Source organism: Myotis yumanensis, unplaced genomic scaffold (genome assembly GCF_028538775.1).
Source record: "Myotis yumanensis isolate MYYU_CA2020_CCGP unplaced genomic scaffold, mMyoYum1.0.hap1 SCAF_5, whole genome shotgun sequence".
Lineage (NCBI taxonomy): Eukaryota > Metazoa > Chordata > Mammalia > Chiroptera > Vespertilionidae > Myotis > Myotis yumanensis.
The window spans coordinates 83,573,248-83,593,323 of record NW_027223756.1 but is presented as its reverse complement, the minus strand read 5'-3'; the positions used below and the strand labels follow the sequence as shown (position 1 = coordinate 83,593,323).

The following is a 20,076-nucleotide window of genomic DNA, read 5'->3' as shown; positions in this document are numbered from 1 at the left end:
AAGGGGGAGAGAGAGATAGAAACATCAATGATGAGAGAGAATCATTGATCGGCTGCCTCCTGCATGCCCCCCACTGGGGACAAAGCCCGAAACCTGGGCATGTGCCCTTGACTGGAATTGAACCTGGGACCCTTCAGTCCCCAGGCCGACATTCTATCCACTGAGCCAAATCAGCTAGGGCAACAGAAGTTCTTAATTTTAATGATATCTGATTTACCAAGTTTGTTTTTTTATGGTTAACTAGAGGCCCGGTGCACGAATTCGTGCATGGGTGGGGTCTCTCGGCCTGGCCGGAGATCAGGGCCGATTGGGGCCATCTTGCCCAGTCCCGATTGGGGCCAATGGGGGCCAGCTGGCAGGGGAAGGACCGTGGGAGGTTGGCCAGGCAGGGAGGGACCATGGGAGGGCTCCAGGGTGTGTCCAGCCTGTCTCGCCCAGTCCGGATCAGCTGGATCCCAGTAGCAAGCTAATCTACCAGTCAGAGCGCCTGCCCCCTGGTGGTCAGTGCACGTCATAGTGACTGGTCGAGTGGTCTACCAAACAGTCAACCAATCGGTCACACACTTAGCATATTAGGCTTTTATATAGAGAGATAATTTTGGGGTCCTGATTAAGAAATCTTTGTCTACCTGTGACATTATGATCTACCTTCTGTTCCTGATACAGAGCTTCTAAAAAACCCTTTTAATTCCCTATGTGATAGGGGTGACAGGATAGTTTTACACAGAGCTCCAAAATCCCTTAGAATTCCCTAAGTGAAAGAAGTATCTTTTGTTCTAATGAGGCTTCTCCTGGTTGGCTCCTCGATGGCTTCAGGATGGATGGGAGCTGGCTGCCAGAAAAACCAAGCCATGGTCAGAAGGTTGGAATTTCAACCCTACCCTCCATCCTCCAGGGATGTCTGAGTGATGAGGCTTCCACAAAAACTAAACTACATGTTTCAGAAAGCTGCTGGGTTGGTGAACATATCCATAGGCCAGGAGGGTGGTAAATTCCAACTCCACAGGGACAGAAGCTCCTATGCCCAGGACCCATCTTACATATTTCTTCATTTGGCTGTTCATCTGTATCCTTTAATGTCTCCTTGATTTTATGAGCTGTACTAGCAAATTTTTAAAACTTAGAAGGGGATTCTGGGAAACCCTGATTTGTGGCTTAGTTGGACAGAAGTGTGGGTAATGTGAGGACCCACTACTTGCAAAGAAGGCATCAGAATTGGGGTCAGTCCTGTGGGACTGAATCCTTAATCTGTAGGGTTTGCACTAACTCCAGTTAGTGCCAGAACTGAACTGTAGGACAGTTAGTGTCAGCAGAAACTTGCAGAGAATTGCTTGGTGTGGAAAACCCACATTTGATGTCAGAAATGTGATCAGAGGAAACAGGTTTTCCTGTACTACCTCAAAAGTCATGGGATAGAGAAAGGGAAGGAACATTTTAATATCCAAGGGGGCTGTGACTTGTCCCTGCCCCTAGTAATTTACAACTGCTGAGGATGTATCAGTCACAAAGAAATCACAGGAAGGAAGATCCAGCCAGAGAGAAAGGCAGAGCTGTGGGCCCATTTGGCGATAAGGAACCGGATTTATTCACTGAGTCACACCACCACACTACACGAAAGGATTATCATTGGTCTCACTGACAGAGGTGTCCCTGAGGTTCAGAAGTCACACAGCAGGTCAGTGGAGAAGATGGAGAAACAAGGCCAAGGTCACAGTGCAACTCAGACTCTGAGTGTGGACTCTGTCACCTCCTAACTGCACCATGCTAGATAAGTGGCTTAACTTCTCTGAGCCTGGTTCCTCTTCTGTAGGCTGGAGCAGAGATGTCCCTTAGGGGTCACAGCCAGCATCGAATGAGCTAACACATGCAAAGCATATGCAGGCAGGAAGTGCCACCACACATCTGGTGAAATCAAGGGTCCTAACATTTACTGGGCAATGCTTACTGCTTGTCACTACTGTCCTAGAAATGTCATACAGATTAAGCATTTCCACCCTCCTCTCCCCATAGAGAGATGAGTAAACTAGCCAAATAGTAAGTAACCACTCTAGAGAATTTGCTTCCTAACTTTAGCTTCCCTGCAGGACAAACCTTGATTAATGCTCCCATCCCTCAGCACTCAGGACAAATATGCTTGCTTCTCCCCTCAAGAAGCAGAAGCTGCTTGAAGATCAGAATAGCCCAGTGCAAACAAGGTCCAGCCTCGCAATCAATGGGCAGGATTTGGGCTGCTACAAACTCTCTCTTGCCCTCTTTGTCGTCACTGCCACAAAAGCAATTTGCTTAGCCATTATCAAGTTCCTTTTAGCTAGCCAACTGAGGGGCAGGAGTGCACCTGGCCCTGCTTGAGGGTTGAAGAGGGTGAAGGAAGGGGTACCACTACACTCCAGTGAGATGCCTACTCAGGGAGCAAGACAGGATTAACCAGGTGAGATCTGACATCTCTCTTCCCCATTCCTTCTTCCCTTACTTCTTCCCCATTCACCCCTGCCCTTCCTACATCGGAAACTAAACAGTTGGCTTTTCCAGCAAATTCCTTGGGCCCCCAAGGTCGTCCTAAGGCCTTGTGGGTTCCAGGTAACTTCCATAGTGCTGCCAGGGAACTCCCGCAACAAATCCCTCTCAGACAAGTCACTTGGTGTCTGGGATGGGAATGTAAGGGCAACTTCACATTCAATGAAATCCACCCAACCAGTTCTACCTAAGCAGAGACAAAATGAAGGACAAGGGGACGAAGGAGCCAAAATGGTGAAACTGCTAACCTGGTGTATCTGAAAGCTAGCAGATGCGTCTGGCCCATGGGTTAGGTGCATTTGGGGTTCCACAGAAGGGAACAGAGCTTGGGAATCCAAGTGGGCAATCTGAAGGAATGTGACAGGAAATAAAACTACTCCGGTAAGAACAGAAAAGCTAAGATATTCCGGAGGCCACAAGATGAAAATAGGCTCTAGATCAGTGATGGCGAACCTTTTGAGCTCGGCGTGTCAGCATTTTGAAAAACCCTAACTTAACTCTGGTGCCATGTCACATATAGAAATTTTTTGATATTTGCAACCACAGTAAAGCAAAGATTTATATTTTTGATATTTATTTTATATATTTAAATGCCATTTAACAAAGAAAAATCAACCAAAAAAATGAGTTCGCATGTCATCTCTGAAACATGTCATAGGTTCGCCATCACTGCTCTAGATCAAGCATGTCAAACTCAAAGGGGAACATGTGCCCAATAAACAAAATTTAAGTTTATGTGGGCCACAAAAAAACAAAAGCTTCAATTTTCATAGAAACGTAGGTTTACTTTGATAGAGACATGCTGAATACGAAGGGCCGAAATAAATGAGTAATCGTTGACATAAAATAATAAAATATTTTAATAAAAATTAGTGTTTTTTATTGAACATTAACCTACCAGACACTGAAAAACTGCACAAATTAATAAGCGTAATGCAAATAAACCTATTTTTCTTGTTCTCCAAAAGCAAAATATTTCCTGTTGCACACACCAAACAAGTCAGTACAAGACTAATGACGTGGCAATCAGCTGCTAAAATATTCGCTGCTAGTATTAGTGGAGAGAAATGGTGCACCTGCGCATAAGGTGTGTAAGGGAAATGAATGCAACATGATTATTGTAATCAGTCATTAGTGAACATTGTAGTTCATTATTAATAACTAGAGGCCTAGTGCACAAAAATTTGTGCACTCGGGGGGGAGAGGGGGTCCCTCAGCCCGTCCTGTGCCCTCTCGCAGTCTGGGACCCCTTGGGAGATAATGACCTGCTGGCTTAGGCCTGCTCCTGGGTGGCAGAGGGCAGGCCCAATCCCTAGGTGCAGCCCCTGGTTGGGCTCAGAGCAGGGCCGATTGGGGAATTGGGGCGCTGCCCCCTGTCATGCACAGAGCAGGGCGGATTAGGAGGTTGCGATGCCACCGCTAGTCACGCTCAGGGTACGGCCAATTGGGGGGTTGGGGCACTGCCCCCTGTCACACTCAAGGCAGGGTCGATAGGGAAGTTGTGGCACCACCCCCTGTCATGCACAGAGCAGGGCTGATCAGGGGGTTGGGGCGCTGCCCCCTGTCATGCACAGAGCAGGGCCCATCAGGGGGTTGAGGAGCTCCCCCCTGTCACGCACAGAGCAGGGCCGATCAGGGGGTTGAGGAGCTCCCCCCGTCACGCACAGAATAGGGCCAATAGGGGAGTTGGGGCACCGCCCCCTGTCACACACAGAGCAGGGCGGATCAGGGTGTTGGGGCGCTGCCCCCTGTCATGCACAGAGCAGGGCCCATCAGGGGGGTTGGGGCTCCGTACCCTGTCACACACAGAGCAGGGCCGATCAGGAGGTTGAGGAGCTCCCCCCTGTCATGCACAGAGCAGGGCCCATAAGGGGGTTGAGGAGCTCCCCCCTGTCATGCACAGAGCAGGGCCCATAAGGGGGTTGAGGAGCTCCCCCGTGTCACTCACAGAGTAGAGCTGATAGGGGAGTTGGGGCACCGCCCCCTGTCACACACAGAGCAGGGCAGATCAGGGGGTTGGGGCGCTGCCCTCTATCACCCACAGAGCAGGGCCGATCAGGGGGTTGGGGCGCCACCACTGTCACACTCAGGGCAGGGCCGATGGGGAGGTTATGGCTCTACCCCATCACACACAGAGCAGGGCCCGTGGGGGGGCGGGGGGGGGGGGTTGGAGCGCCGCCCTCTATCACCCACAGAGCAGGGCCAATCAGGGGGTTGGGGTGCTGCACCCTGTCACACTGAGCAGGGGCGATCAGGGGGTTAGGGAGCTGCACCCTGTCACACACAGAGCCGCAGGGCGATCAGGGGGTTGGGGAGCTCCCCCCTATCAGGCACAGAGCAGGGCTGATCAGGGGGTTGGGGCACCTTCCCCTGTCACACACAGAGCAGGGCGGATAGGGAGGTTATGGCCCAGCCCCCTGTCACACACAGAGCCGCAGGGCGATCAGGGGGTTGGGGAGCTCCCCCCTATCAGGCACAGAGCAGGGCTGATCAGGGGATTGGGGCACCTTCCCCTGTCACAAACAGAGCAGGGTGGATAGGGAGGTTGTGGCCCCACCCCCTGTCACACACAGAGCCACAGGGCAATCAGGGGTTTTGGGCACTGCCCCCTGTCATGCTGATCCCGGTGCCGGGAGCATATTACCCTTTTACTATATAGGATAGAGGCCTGGTGCACGGGGCGGGCTGGCTGGTTTGCCCTGAAGGGTGTCCTGGATCAGGGTGGGGGTCCCCACTGGGGTGCCTGGCCAGTCTGGGTGAGGGGCTGAGGGCCGTTTTCAGGCTGGCAGGTGACTGAAGCTCCCAACCACTCCTTTTTTCTTTTATTTTTTTTTCTGGGACAGCTTTAGCTCTGAGGCTCAGCTCCAGCTCTGAGACCTCAGCTGCTGAAAGCAGGTTTCTGGCCTTTGTTTACCTTCTGTATTTGAAACAATGTAGCGGTCCTGCTGGCTGAAGCCTGGCTGACTAAAGCAGGTTTCTGGGGTTTGGTTTAGCTTCTATATTTGTTACAATGTTTCTTAGAGTTGCAGCTCAGAGGCCGGCAAGGCAGGCGGGGAAGCTTGGCTTCCTCCCTCACTGAAGCAAGCAAGCCTCCCTGTTCGAGTCAGCTGCCTGGCTGCCGGCCGCCATCTTGGTTGGCAGTTAATTTGCATATCTCCCTGATTAGCCAATGGGAAGGGTAGCGGAGGTACGGCTAATTACCACGTTTCTCTTTTATTAGATAGGATTATGTGTATCATTGTAAAAGTTAGGTTACAAAATTTTTATTAAAACATTTCTTACATACCGTTATACTGGCTGGGCCGCAAAAAAATTCATTGTGGGCTGCGAGTTTGACGTGCTTGCTTTGGATCCCCTGGCCACAGGGTCTGTAAGTGACTTGGCCATGTCACCTCTCCTCTATTTCTCTGAGAAGCATCCAAAATGCCAAACAGTCAGGACCCCACACAATCCATGCTGCAGAAGTTGTGGCACCATTAAAAGTGAATGAGGGGGCTCTGTGCAAATGGACACAGAGGACCATCCAAAATGAAGCATAGGGAAAGGTCAAAGTGCTTGACCCGTGGCCCACTTGGGTAAGAATAATAATACAATGGACCCTTGAACAACATGGTTTGAACTTTGTGAATCCACTAATACACAGATTTTTTTTCAATAAATACTATTTTCTCTTCTTTATGATTTTCTTAACATTTTCTTTACTCTATATCCTATCCTATATAATAAGAGAAAGATGCAAATTATCCATCCCTCCACTACGTTCAAGCCACACCCACAAGCCAATCAGGAGCAAGTATGCAAATTAACCCAACTAAGATGGCAGCGGCCACAGAGCTGGAGCGAACAGGAGGCTTGGGTTGCCCCCAGAGATGGAGGAAGCCAAGCTTCCCGCCTGCCCTGGCCGGCCCTGGCTCCACTCAAGGCTACAAAGTTCCAATTATAGAAGATAAATAAATCCCAGATACCTGCTTCCACCCAGCCATGGCCTCCAGCTGGACCTGGGCTCTACTCAAGGCTACAAAGTTTCAATTATAGAAGATATATAAATCCCAGAAAAAGAAAAAAGAAAAAAGAGGCTGGGAGCTAGGGTCGCCGGAGGATGTGGCTAGCCTGAAAATGGCCATCAGCCCCTCACCCAGGCTGGCCAGGCACCCCAGTGGGGACCCCCACCCTGATCCAGGACACCCTTCAGGGCAAACCAGCCGGCCCCCACCCGTGCACCAGGCCTCTATCCTATATAATAAAAGGGTAATATGCAAACTGTCCCTAACAGCAGAAAGACTGGGAATGACTGGTCACTATGACGCACACTGACCACCAGGGGGCAGACGCTCAATGCAGGAGCTGCCCCCTGGTGGTCAGTGCGCTCCTACAGGGGGAGCTCTGCTCAGCCACAAGCCAAGCTGATGGCTGCCAGCACAGCGGTGGTGGTGGGAGCCTCTCCCACCTCCTCAGCAGCGCTAAGGATGTCCGACTGCAGCTTAGGCCTGCTCCCCGCTGGCAAATGGACATCCCCCTAGGGCTCCTGGGCTGCCAAAGGGATGTCTGACTGCCAGTTTAGGCCTGATCTCCTGGGGAGCAGGCCTAAGCCAGCAGGTGGACATCCCCCAAGGGGTCCCAGACTGTGAGAGGGCATAGGCCGGGCTGAGGGACCGCCCCCCCCAAGTGCACAAATTTTTGTGCACTGGGCCTCTAATATATATATAGCTAATACGCTAAGTGTTCATCTGGATAATGACATCATGTAGCAATGCCTGGCTTCCTCTCCTTGCAGTTTCTTCAGCCCAGGAACACAACTTGCTTCAGAGTCAGGTGCAAAGTTTACACTGTAACCAAATGTCTGTGAAGCGTTTTCCCGTGCCTCATCTCATTTGATACTCACAGAAGTCCTGGAGTAGGTAGATAGGAGACTCAGTGGAATCCTATTTTCTTTTCATTAGCAGGAAAATGGAGATTTAGAAAGCTTGGAAACTTGACCCGATTGAAAAGAAGAAATGGTGGACCTTGAAAATGACTTCAAATGTGCAGAATATAGTCAAAAGCTGCTGCAGTTAAATATTTTACCCTCTTCGTTCTCCCTGTGTGATCTACAATAATAATCCGCTTTGTGTTGAAATTTATTGCTGTGTTGCTGACAATTACCTAAAAGAGAAACTGGAGTGCTTCACTGGGCTGGAAAAAGGTTTAGCTAAATCAGAAAGCAGGTCTAATTAAGCAAGTTCATTCTACATATATAAAAGGCTAAGTTGACTCGCACATGCACAATTCATGTAAAGATCTCGCTGGTGTCAATCGCATGCGTGTGTTTCAATCTGTCATTGTTGATTATGAATTTGGTTGACATTTCTATTATAGAGAAAGGGCGAATAGCAATATTAAAATAATTCTTTTAATTTTCTTTCACTATGCACAAATTCATGTACCAGGCCACTGGTCTTACTATAATACAATATATATAATATGCAACATATGTGTTAATCAAGTGCTTATGTTATTAGTAAGGCTTCCCGTCAACAGTAAGCTATTAATAGTTAAGTTGTTTTTGTTGTTGTTTTTTAAAATAACTTTATTGATTTCAGAGAGGAAAGGAGAGGGAGAGAGGGACAGAAACATCGATGAGAGAGAATCATCGATTGGCTGCCTCCTGCACATGCCACACTGGGGATTAAGCATGAAACCCGGGCATATGCTCTGACCTTGAATCAAACCGTGACCTCCTAGTTCACAGGTCAATGCTCAACCACTGAGCTGGACAGTAGTTAAGTTTTAGAGGAGTAAAAGTTATGTTTCGATTTGCAACATTGTTTAAGGATCAACTGTACTGTATATGCATGTTAATCGAAGCATAGAAGCCAACATACACCAAACTATCAGCAGCAGCCATCAGCTCTCTGGAGGTGTATGATGGGAAACTTCACATTTTCCACTTCAGAGATTTCTGGTATTTTTTTCTTTGTGTGTGTGTGTTTGTTTATAATAACCATCTATTACTTCCATAACCAGATTTTTAGAAATGTTTTAAATATTTTTAATTGATTTTTTTAGAGAGAGAGGAAGAGAGAAAAAAAGAAAGAGAGGAATATGAATGTGAGAGTAATAAATAGATTGGTTGCCTCCTGCATGCCCCCCACCGGGGATCAAGCCCACAACATGGGCATGTGCCCTGATGAGAAAATCGAAATGGCAACCTTTCAGAGCATGGGAGGACACCCTACCAACCGAGCCACTTTTTAAGGAAAAATACCTAGTTAGAAAAATACTCGGGAACTACATACCCAGAAAAGAGGCCCAGGAAGTGCCTTTGTGGAAATAAAAGAGAAAAATGAAAAGATTTGAAACTGCATTATGTTCCATCTACTTTCAACTTCATCAAAATTATCATCTAAAATAAAACATCTCTGGCCATCAAATGTGGAACAGGAGTGCTGGAGGATTAGTCCAGTTTCTTCTTTCCTAACACCCTTGCCTTTTGTCTTACAAGTAAAAAAGTACCCTGGTGACCAGCCTCTGTGGCAGGAAAAGCTGCTAACAAGCAATCTAGACCCTCTGGTATCTGCTTGCTGGAATTATGGTGTATGTTTTTTCATCTTGCCAGAAAAACGGCTTTATATTTCAGGTTGGCCCAGAATATTTGCTATTTTTTGGGGGGTGTGGAGAAATTTATTTACATACACGTTTTATCAGCAGAGTCAACATTACAGTCAAGTAATAGCAGGGTGTTCATACCCAGCAATAGTGGCTGGGCAAAACCAGCCTCATGCCTTACATTCAAAATACAAAACATTTTCCTCCTAATAAATCTACTAAGAAAAACCCTCCACACTTGTACTGATGGTGTGGAGTGCGCTAGTAAATGAACCTGGAAGGATGTTAAGGGGCAGGCATCTGTGGACTTAGGGACCTTGTGGAAATGGCTTATTCCTGAGACTGTGCCTCCCCATCACTGTGTCCAATAGAACTTCCCTTGCAATATAATTACATAGCAAAACCTTGCCCTGCATTTAAAAGGGAATACATTTTAGAAAGGAAAAGTCATGTCACAATCAATTACAATGGCTTTTCAGTTCTACCTAAAAGGTAGGCATGCTGAATTGTTACCAAGTATTATTATTTTTTTAAAAAAATTTTTTATTGATTTCAGAGAGGAAGGGAGAGGGAGAGAGAAACAACTATCAGCTGCCTCCTGCATGCCTCCTACTGGGGATCAAGCCCACAACCCAAGCATGTGCCCTAACTGGGAATCAAGCCAAGATCTCCTGGTTCATAGGTTGATGCTCAAACACTTAGCCACACAGGCCAGGCTTTTTTTTTTTTTTTTTTTAAATCCTCACCTGAGGCTATGTTTCCATTGATTTTAGAGAGGGAGGAAAGAAGAGAGAGGGAGGGAGGGAGAGAGAAAAAAAACATCTATGCGAGAGAGAAACTGTTGCCTTCCGCATGCACCAAAACCAGGGATCAAATCTGCAACTTGGGTATGTGTCCTGACCTAGAATCAAACCCGCCACCTTCCCATATACAGGGCAGGATGACACTCCAACCAACTGAGCCACGCTGGCCAGGGACCAAGTATTATTTCTAGCACTGGGGATTATGTATCATTTTATTCATTGGAATCTACCCTTGCCCATTTAAAAAGTTTTTTCATTCACTTGACAACCACTAAAGAGTAACTCCCCACATACAACATGCCAGAAGACATGACAACCAGGTTGGTTTTCTGCCCTATCTGTCAAGGAAATGTACTGTCTTTACGTCAAGAACACAAACACTATCCTATTATCCATTAGATATGTGTTTTTTAAACTCTTTTGACCATGACCCAGAGTCATGACTTGGCCCAACACAAACATACACCAAGTAATTGCAACAAGCTTTACAAATCTTTCCTGACCCTGCTCCTGTTAAGCCTAGCCAACCCTGGATGGATGTCATGACTCACTGCTGGGTTTGTTATAGCCTGCTGTACAGTCAACACTGAGCAAGACACGATCCCTGGAGAGGGCGGAAGGGAACTTCCCACAAGAAAAGAGCTTAGAAAGTACAAGGAGGCGTGGCACCTATACCTGCCAAGTATCACTTGGGACAGACCGCCCAGCCACCCCAAATACCAACTGACTTTGAGCAAAGCAAGGTTCTAGGCCGGGGTGGGCAAACTTTTTGACTCGAGGGCCACAATGGGTTCTTAAACTGGACCGGAGGGCCGGAACAAAAGCATGGATGGAGTGTTTGTGTGAACTAATATAAATTCAAAGTAAACATCATTACATAAAAGGGTACGGTCTTTTTTTTTGTTTGTTTTATTCATTTCAAATGGGCCGGATCCGGCCCACGGGCCGTAGTTTGCCCACGGCTGTTCTAGGCACTGGGCATCCAGGAGAAACAGTCTCTGTCTGGTGGGACTAATAACTGAGTGACAGAAACAAACATACAAATAATATGACATGTCATGTAGGGGGTGGAAGTGTTATGAAAAAATAATCATTGTTAGCACTCAAGCTGACGGCAGGTACTCTTTCAAACATGGTGGCCAGAGATGGTCTGTCCATGGCTATCTATGGACAGAGGGACCAGCAAGTGCAAAGGCCCTGGGGTAGGGCCTTGTTAGAGTGGAGCAGGTGATGGGGGTGTGGCAGATGAGGTCAGAGATTGGTGGGGAGAGCAAATCACAGGTTTTGAGGGCAATGATGAGGAGGTAAGGGGTCTACTCTAGGTAGATTGGGAAACCACTGCAAGGTTCTAGACAGGGCAGTGACACAATTTGATAAAAACTTTTCTAAGATTTCTCTGGACATGCTGGTGCAACAGATAGGGTGAGAGTCCAGGTGACTAGCAGGGCCTCAGCTAGCACATGCCATTTGAAATATAAAAAGCGCCCCTTACTTGGGGCTCCCCAGCTCTGGAGCCAAATTTGGCAAAGTCCAGCCAGGATGGATTTCAGCCCCAACTCGCATCCCCTCGGTTCAGCACTGATGACTAAGAGACTACGTACGGTAGGAACAGACGATTGTATGCTCAGAGAGGTTAACTCATTTGCCCAAAGTCATGCAGGGAGCCCAGCAGGTGTGGCTCAATGGTTGAGCATCCACCTATAAAACAGGCGGTCACAGTTCGATTCCCAGTTGGGGCACATGCCTGGTTTCAGGCTTGATCCCCTGTAGGAAGTGTACAGGAGGCAGTTGATCGATGATTCTCTCTCATCACTGATGTTTCTCTCTCTCTCTGTCTAAAAATCAATAAAAACATTTTAAAAAATTCATGCAGGGAGTAGAGTCCTCAAGTCTGTGTGACTGCAAGGTCTGAATAACTGATTCGGCTGAGGATCAGAAGGTATAGGTAAGTGGTCGGCAAACCGCGGCTCTTTGGCCCCTTGAGTGTGGCTCTTCCACAAACTACCACGTGCGGGCGCACACGTACAGTGCGATTGAAACTTCGTGGCCCATGCGCAGAATTCAGTTTTCGGCCTGGGCAAGTCTATTTTGAAGAAGTGGCATTAGAAGAAGTGGGGGTCGGTCGGGTGACGGGCGACGCGGCGCAGGCCGGCACGCAGCGCGGGGGAGGCATGCGCGATTCATGCACAAGGTGAGTGAGCCAGTCAGTCAGCAGTCTCATTGTGCAGTGGTTAGTGCTAGTCGCGTCCGCAAATCGCGTGCAGGTGACAAAAGTACCTACTCGAAGCATAAAGTTACCTGTATTTTTCCAACCAACTGCAAATCCTACAGGTATTTTTGTCATCAATTTAAGAATTTTAATTATTTTGTGTTGGTGGCTTTATTATTATAAAATGAAACATTTTTTTAGGTGCCCTGTTTGACATGGCTACAAAGAAGAAGCAAACTACCTATATAGTTTAAGTTTAAAAAATTTGGCTCTCAAAAGAAATTTCAATCGTTGCACTGTTGATATTTGGCTCTGTTGACTAATGACTTTGCCGACCACAGGTATAGGAGGAAGAGAGCCTGGAAGGGTGTGAAGTACAGCAAAGAGAAGCCCCCCACAGGCAGGAGCACACAGGAAGTGTTCTGTGGAGATGGGCAAGGGTACTCAATACACAATCAGTCCAGGCTGTGATCAGAAACACTTGGCAGTCACCAGGGCCAGAATCAGCTCTCAGGATATAGCAAATGGCTTGCTGTGCTTTAGTATCACCATTAGGACAGTGAGACCATACACTGTGTCACTTCACTGGCACTCACAGGGCAAGTCAGGGTGACATACATCAAACCTGCCACCTCAAGTCTCCCACTGTAACAGGTGAAGCAGCAACTGCCATACGGCCACCTGCATCCTGAGCCAGCAGGGCGCGACCTGCCGGTTAAAGGAGAACTTAAACCAGCCCAAAGAACCATTTTAAAGGCCACTGCTACTAAAAACAGAGTCAACCCTCCTTTACCACACTCACAGCTGGTGAACTTCACATAGCAAAACTGACTGATCTCAGTGACAAGTGTCCATGTGCAAAAACGAAGACATGTTCCTTTAGCAAAGTAAACAAGTCCCAAAGTGAAGCTCTGGAAACCACTTGGGGTTACAAAGGCCAGGAAGGGGTCAGAGCAGGTTTATTCTAGCTAACATGTACCTGTTTTCTAAAGAAAGCACCTGCCCTGAGAGAACTGGGGGGAAATCGATGCATCCCCTCATTTTTCTCTGCCCTGTGAAATCTGACCTCCCCATAAACCCAGCTACACCTGGTGCTTTCCTTCCCTATCAATATAGGAAAATGAGTACAGGCCGAATTTAATTTCTCATGCTCACCAAATCCATATCCTGAAAAATTAATAGCAGCAGCATGCAACTAACAGAAAATTCCAACCAAGACATCAGTGATCATATTCATGAGGCTTATACTTCTTTGAGATGTTAAGTATAAGGTTAACAGCAATGGCAGCTCTCCATTTGGCTTCAAACTTGATTCTGACATGTTTCCCCTTGGACATTTCCCCCCATATTCCAGCAGCTGTTGCTTCCCTTTTATAATAGGTTTTCCACATCCCTTTAATTCTAATTTTTAAAAAAACTTCAATTTTCTCTTAAATATTCCAATCAATGTTACAAATCATAAGAAAATATGTGAAATTAACAAATGTTTGCTATTTTTCAAAAGCCATGCCACCAAACATGCCTCCTCCTTTCCAATGCCTTATGGTGAAATTGAAAAGCATAAAATTTTTAAGTATTAAGGGAAAATGGAGGAATCTATTTTTTTTAAATATATTTCTTTATTGATTTCAGAGAAGAAGGGAGAGGGAGAGAGAATCATCGATCAGCTGCACCCGAGCATGTGCCCTTGGTCAGAATCAAACCCGAAACCCGGGCATGTGCCCTTGGTCAGAATCGAACCTGGGACCCTTTAGTCCACAGGCTGATGCTCTATCCACTGAGCCAAACCAGCTAGGGCAGGAGTCTATTTCTTCATTACCACCTTGGATCATACAAAATGACTACAATTTGGCAAAAATATATTCTGTACCCACCAAGATGTTGTAAGAATCCTAATGACAACAGCTACCAAATGGTTAGCACTATGCACCAGGCACCCTGTAAGCAACTTACATTTGTCATTTTTTGTTGTTGTTTAGTCCTTACAGCAATCTTACAAGTTGGGTACTATTACTACCCGCCTTTGGCAAATAAGAAGACAGATATAAGCAAATCAGAACAGGGCCCTTGTCTGCCTGCTCCTGGTTGAATCACCAGCTCCCAGCAGTGCCTGCCTCATGGCAGACACTCAATGCACATTTGTTTGCTATATGAATGGGGAATGAGTGGTTGGGCCACTTCTTGCACAACTCCCATTCACACCGTGCTCTGTCTGTGGGTGTGAATGAGTCCCTCCTGAGCCACTTCTTGCACAACTCTGGGGGGCGCTATTGACATTGTGTTCAGTCTTTTGTTAATGTAAATGGATCCCTCTGTACATGGCAGGCAAGGAATGATGACCGAGGCTAAAATCAACTGGCACATCTGAGGATTTACTATGTGCCAGGCAGGCACTCTGTCACTTCCATTTCTCTGAGGCACCAAGGAAAGCGGCAAAACCAAAAGTCAAACCCAGGGTGGTTGACTGGAGAGCCCCTGGTGAAGAAACACCCCTGGATGTGTTTCTTTGCCAGCAGAATGTTGTTCTCACCAGACATTTGCCCAAAATACGTAATTCTTCCCACTCTCCCACAACTGCATTAGGATTACTTCCCATTGTTTTGAGGGTCCACAAGGAGTGGTAAAGTATGCAAATAAAGATGTGTATGTTTGCTTTTCAAAGACAAAGATTATAGACCATGTACTGATGATGTCACAGTTCTGATGTCATCCCCCAGCCCTAACTCCAAAACTTACAAGATCAAAATGATTTTAGCCCTAACCGGTTTGGCTCAGTGGATAGAGCGTCGGCCTGCGGACTGAAAGGTCCCAGGTTCAATTCCAGTCAAGGGCATGTACCTTGGTTGCGGGTACATCCCCAGTAGGAGATGTGCAGGAGGCAGCTGATCAACGTTTCTCTCTCATCGATGTTTCTAACTCTCTATCCCTCTCCCTTCCTCTCTGTAAAAAATCAATAAAATATATTTTTTTAAAAAAAAAGGTTGGTGGTTTGATTCCCCATCAGGGAACAAGCCCAGTTTGCAGGTTTGATCCCCAGTTGGGAGTGCATACCAGAGGCAACCGATCAATGTTTCTCTCTCACATTGATGTTTCTCTCTCCCCCAAAATCAATAAAAACCTATAAAAAAAAAAAAAGATTTAGCGAGCTGTGTGTGAAACCAGGAGGTCTGATTCCAGAACCAGCGTTCCTCACCACCATGCCACACTACCATCCCATGCTCTCCTTCCCAGGAGAATGAAGTTTGGGAAACAATGGCCCTGAAAGTTAAAACCCAACAGCAACTAATGTTTATTGTTTACAACCACTCTGGTCCTGTGCCAAGAACTTCACACACATGTTCACTCAATCCAACCAAGGGCCCTTCATTCATTGCACAAATGCTCACTAGCGCCTCCTACCGTGTGCCAGGCCCAGGGTGCTGTGGGAGACAACCCCAGCTCTGATGGTCCTCAGAATATGGATGTGTAATTACAAATTGAGGCAATGTGCCAGTGTAGCAGAGGGAACAATGACTATTACAGGGCAGTCAAAATACAAGACTGGACATCCTCCCGGACTCTGAGTAAAAGCCCTCTCTTCCACACACCTTCCTGAGCTCTGGCTCACACCACTCCCTGGGCATCCACTGCTCTCCTCTCACGGAAAGAGTTGGGAGGATTAAATGATAGGCCAGGGGGAGCTGCTCCCACATTAACCACCTGTCATCCTAAAGATTGGAGAGGGTCCTCCCAACCATCTGACCCCAGTAGGGACTCGGGGATTTGCCGAACAATGAAGAAGGAGATTGGACCAGACAGTAACAGCGCTTCCACTTGCCAGGAACCATTTTACAGGCTTTCACCCAGCTCCATTTGTAACTTTATTCTCATTTCACAAAGGAGGAAACTAAGAGGTTCAGAGAGATTAAACTATCTGCTTAAAGTCACACAGCTAAGTAACCAAGCAAGCGCCAGGAATCATACAGTAATCTGGTCTGTCAATTCAAACTGAAAACTTGTTTCAAATTCCCGGGAAGTGGTTCTTACACTTATCTCCTACCTTCCCAAGGATTCCCTGGGGGGCGGGGAGGGATCAAAACCAGTGTCTCCAAGACTGTCACAAAACCCTCTCCTGAAAGGCCCAGGTTTTACATAAAAACCTTAACCTGGAAAATCGACTGGTAGGAAGGAAAAGAATGCAAAAACAATGCTTTCAATAGCAAACAATTCCCCCAGTCCTACCCCACTTGGTACCAACCCCACCCCTCCACTCAGGACAAACATTTTGAAGTTCCTACTTGCAAGGGATGGGGCGAGTTATTTACCTTTACTTTAAAAATCTAGAATATGTGATTTTTAAAATGAAATATTAGGTCATCTAACCCAAGGAGGCTGCGAATGCTCGTGTCCAGACGACACCGCACACATTAAGGGTTTTTTCCTACTGAGTCGCGACCGCAACCTCGCCAAAAAGGCAACATTCGGGTCGGACCCGTTCTAACAGCCAGAAAATCCCCGACGCCTCGCTTTTGTTACAGCCGCCACGGAGACCGCGACCGCGGCCGGAACCCTGGCCCGCCGAGGGGGCGGCAAGCTTTGTCCGGCGAATCCGGCGAGAACGCGCGCGGGTGGCGCGCGGCCTCCACGCGGCACCGGCCCCCACCCCGCCGGCCCGCGGATTTCGTAGCCGCCGCAGCCTCACAACACAGCTTTCCTCGCGCGCGCGGTGCCGGCCGGGCTTCTTGACCCTCGGGCGCCGCCGTACCCCGGCCCGGCTCTGGGAGCCAGCAGCCCCCTCCCCCCTCGGCGCCCCGACTCCATTCAAACCGTCCTCCCATCCCCGTGCCGTTCCCCCGCGGCCCACGTTCCTTACCGGGAGCTGCCTGCACCGTCGCCTTCTCGGCGTCGCCCCCGCCCCTCTGCGCTTTGCCGGGGGCTGAGTGGGCGTCTCGCCTCTCCTCACGAAACAAAGAAGCCGCTGCCGCCGCCACCAAGCGAGGTTAAACCTCGTGCGCGCGCCCGCCCGCCTTGGCCTCCCCCTACCCCCGCTCACACGGCGCCCGCGCCCCCGCGGCGCGCGCACTCGCGACTCCCCTACCCCCCCCTCACGGATGGCTTCTCCCGCTTCCGCCGTCCGCCCGGCCTAGAGCGCGCGCCCGCCCGCGCTTCCGCTCCCAGTGCACATGCGCATTCCTCGAGACCAGGGAGGTGGGCGGGGCCTGGAACAGCACCAGTGCCCGACGCCCCTCCCATCTCTGTCGGGGAAGGTCCTACGCCGACGCACAGGGGTCTTCGCCTTCCGACGCCGCGCGTACCCACGCCGCGGAGCGTGCGCAGAGCGGCCGCCACTGCGGCGGTCGTGACGGCGGCGGCGGCAGGAGGTTGGGGGATGGGGCGGGAGGTGGTGGGATCTGTGGGAAATGTCTGGCCAGGGGTCCTGAGACTCGTGAGGGCGTGAGGCCCTGCGTAAGGCTGGACTGAAGTTGAGCAGAGTCGGCCGAGCGTAGGCCTGGGAGTCGCTTTCATCCCTGGTCAGAGGGTGGTGGGGCCTGTTGGGCGGGCCCGAGGGGAACTCGACCGTGGCTGCCTTTTCTGCTAAGCCTTCCTAGTGCTATTAATTAGTTTAGCAAATGTTTATTGATCTGCTACTATATTCCAGGCGGGACACAGCACGGAACAGACAAAAATCTCAGCCGCTGTGGCGCTCATGGTCTAATGGGGGAGGCAGGCGAGAGGCAAGAGAAATAAGTAAAACACGTCATGTTGAGATGGAGACAGGGCGGATCACGTAGATTTTATATCGAGCGATCAGGGAAGGCCTCGCTGCGAAGAAGGCATTTGAGTCAAAACATGAAAGCAGTGAGGGAGAGTGTGAAGGTGCAGACCCCCTAGGGCAGGGGTGGGCAACCTTTTTGTGAGTGCGTGCCAAAAACAGCAAAATCTCTGACTCAAAATTCTTCTGCGTGCCAACCCTAATTTTTTGAGAACATGTTACGCCTACTTGATATCTCTTAAGGTGTACGTATGTGAAGAACCTTGAAGAAATAATAGAATTCATTCCAGCGACAAAAACACAGTATATGATGATGAAAAATACATTTATTTTTTAATGTATACATGTACACTGATAGTCCAACAGAAAACTTTATGACTCTGATATTATCAGTGGGACTTTTGCTGCTGCATCACTGATGACAGATTTTAAATCAGGTTTATATTTTGTGACCTTCAGAGATATGCACGAGCTACTACTTTCATCCATCAGGCTACTCCTATTAGGAGACTTAACAAAATTCATCACTGAGAACAAAGATTCACAAGCGTATGTGGATGAAACCAAAACACTGGTCGGATCTAGGAAGGCAGGGAGAGTTAAGGCAGAGGCATAGAAATTGCTCTTCCCCTCTCTCGTCAATGCATGTCTATGGTCTTTAAGATAACTTGTTACGTAAAATTATTTATTTATCTAAGATGCACCTACACTGAATTTATCTGAAAAATAAAAAAGTCGATATTAAGAAAAAAATTGTAAATGGAAGATTATAAGAGAGGGTTTCGCGTGCCAGCAAAAGTTACTGGCGTGCCATGTTTGGCACGCGTGCCAGGGGTTGCCCACCCCTGCCCTAGGGGCCTCTCTATTCTGAAAGGATCTCCAGGGCTTTCATTTAGTCCCTCAGCTGAGCCAGGGGCCCCAAGGTCAGGCTCCACAGCCTGATTGTCCCTGCCCTTCCTCATTTTTCAGGGGTCAGCTCACTCACCACCTCAGGCATCTCTCCTTTTTTGTCACTGATTCCTTTTCATATATTTTGGGTACCCTCTTTCTATTTTCTGTCTCCCTGTTCTCAACTTAAATGGAACTTAAATGGCAAAGAGGTTCATTTTACTCACTAGTGAATACCCAGCATCTAATGTGGTGCCCTCCTCTGCCACATATTAAATACTACTTTTTTTTTTTTAATTGAAAGAGTAATAGAGACTAACTGCCTATTGAGTGTGCATTAACTCATTGAGTCTTTCCAAGCCCAAGGTGAGTCCCTTGCAACATAGAGCAGAAAGACCTGGATTTAAAACATGACTCCATTGTTGTTAGTAGCTGGGGGTGCCAGGAAAGTTTATGGGACTCATTTACATTTCGCCTGTAAAACGGAAACCGTGCCCACCTCCATAGGCTGGTTATGAGGAATCCATGAAAAAGCAAACCACCTGGGAGTTCTCTAAACCTTTGCTCATAATGTTGAGTAATGCACAGAAAATAGGCAAGTGGGGTCTGAACATTGGTCTCTCATTCATGTGATATTTCTTACGGGTCCTCAACAGGATGAGCACACTGAGCAGATCATAGGCCTGCAGTGATGCAGTGAGAAGGCAGGGTTCCTGCCCATGGAGCAGTCTGTGAGTTCAGTTGACTTGTCTCCCATGTTGATCACACTAATACATCAGAGAAAAGACTTTTTTTTTTTTTAAGAGAAAGTTTACTTAGAAAGTTACAGAGGTACCCTAGCTGGTGTGGCTCAGTTGGTTGAGCGTCTTCCCAAGCACAAAGGTTGCAGCTTTGATTCCTGGTCAGGGTACATACCCAGGTTGTGGGTTTAATCCTGTCAGGTGTGTATGGGAGGATGTTTCTCTTTTCCTCTTTAAAAATCAATAAAAACTTTTTTTTTCTAAGTTACAGAGTAGAAGTGAGCCAGCTGAGCTTCATAGGCTTGAAACAAGTTACAGAGGCAGAAGAGCGGCCCTTGGAACTTAGGAGAGAGAAAGGCAAAGAACGCGCCTCTGACAGAGGAAGAGGGGGAAGGGAAAGGCACAGGAGTGGCCCCCACCCCCTCGAGCCTTGATAGGAAAATCTTCAGTGCAATGGAAGAAAAGCCTACGGTGTGATGAGGTCATAACATGGGGCCTTCCTGGGACTAGGGAGTCAGCTAGACCTCTCTGAGGAAGAGGTATTTATGCCAAGACCCAAAAGATGAACAAGAGCCAAGAGGAGAA

At 48.0% G+C, this 20,076-nt stretch overlaps 1 protein-coding gene across 7 annotated transcripts in view; it reads right to left on the bottom strand.

Annotated features, from left to right (window-relative positions):
- Positions 1-17,121, bottom strand: part of SMARCA4 (SWI/SNF related BAF chromatin remodeling complex subunit ATPase 4) — a 96,516-nt gene extending 79,395 nt beyond the window's left edge. For 5 of the 7 annotated variants that reach the window (XM_070416056.1, XM_070416058.1, XM_070416062.1 and 2 more), the window contains exon 1: positions 16,964-17,120. The gene's annotated coding sequence lies outside the window, so the exon portion shown is untranslated. Of the gene's footprint in view, positions 1-16,963 lie in introns of all 7 variants that reach the window. The other 2 variants (XM_070416063.1, XM_070416060.1) reach the window with 2 other exon arrangements.
- Between the last annotated feature and the right edge of the window lie 2,955 nt (positions 17,122-20,076).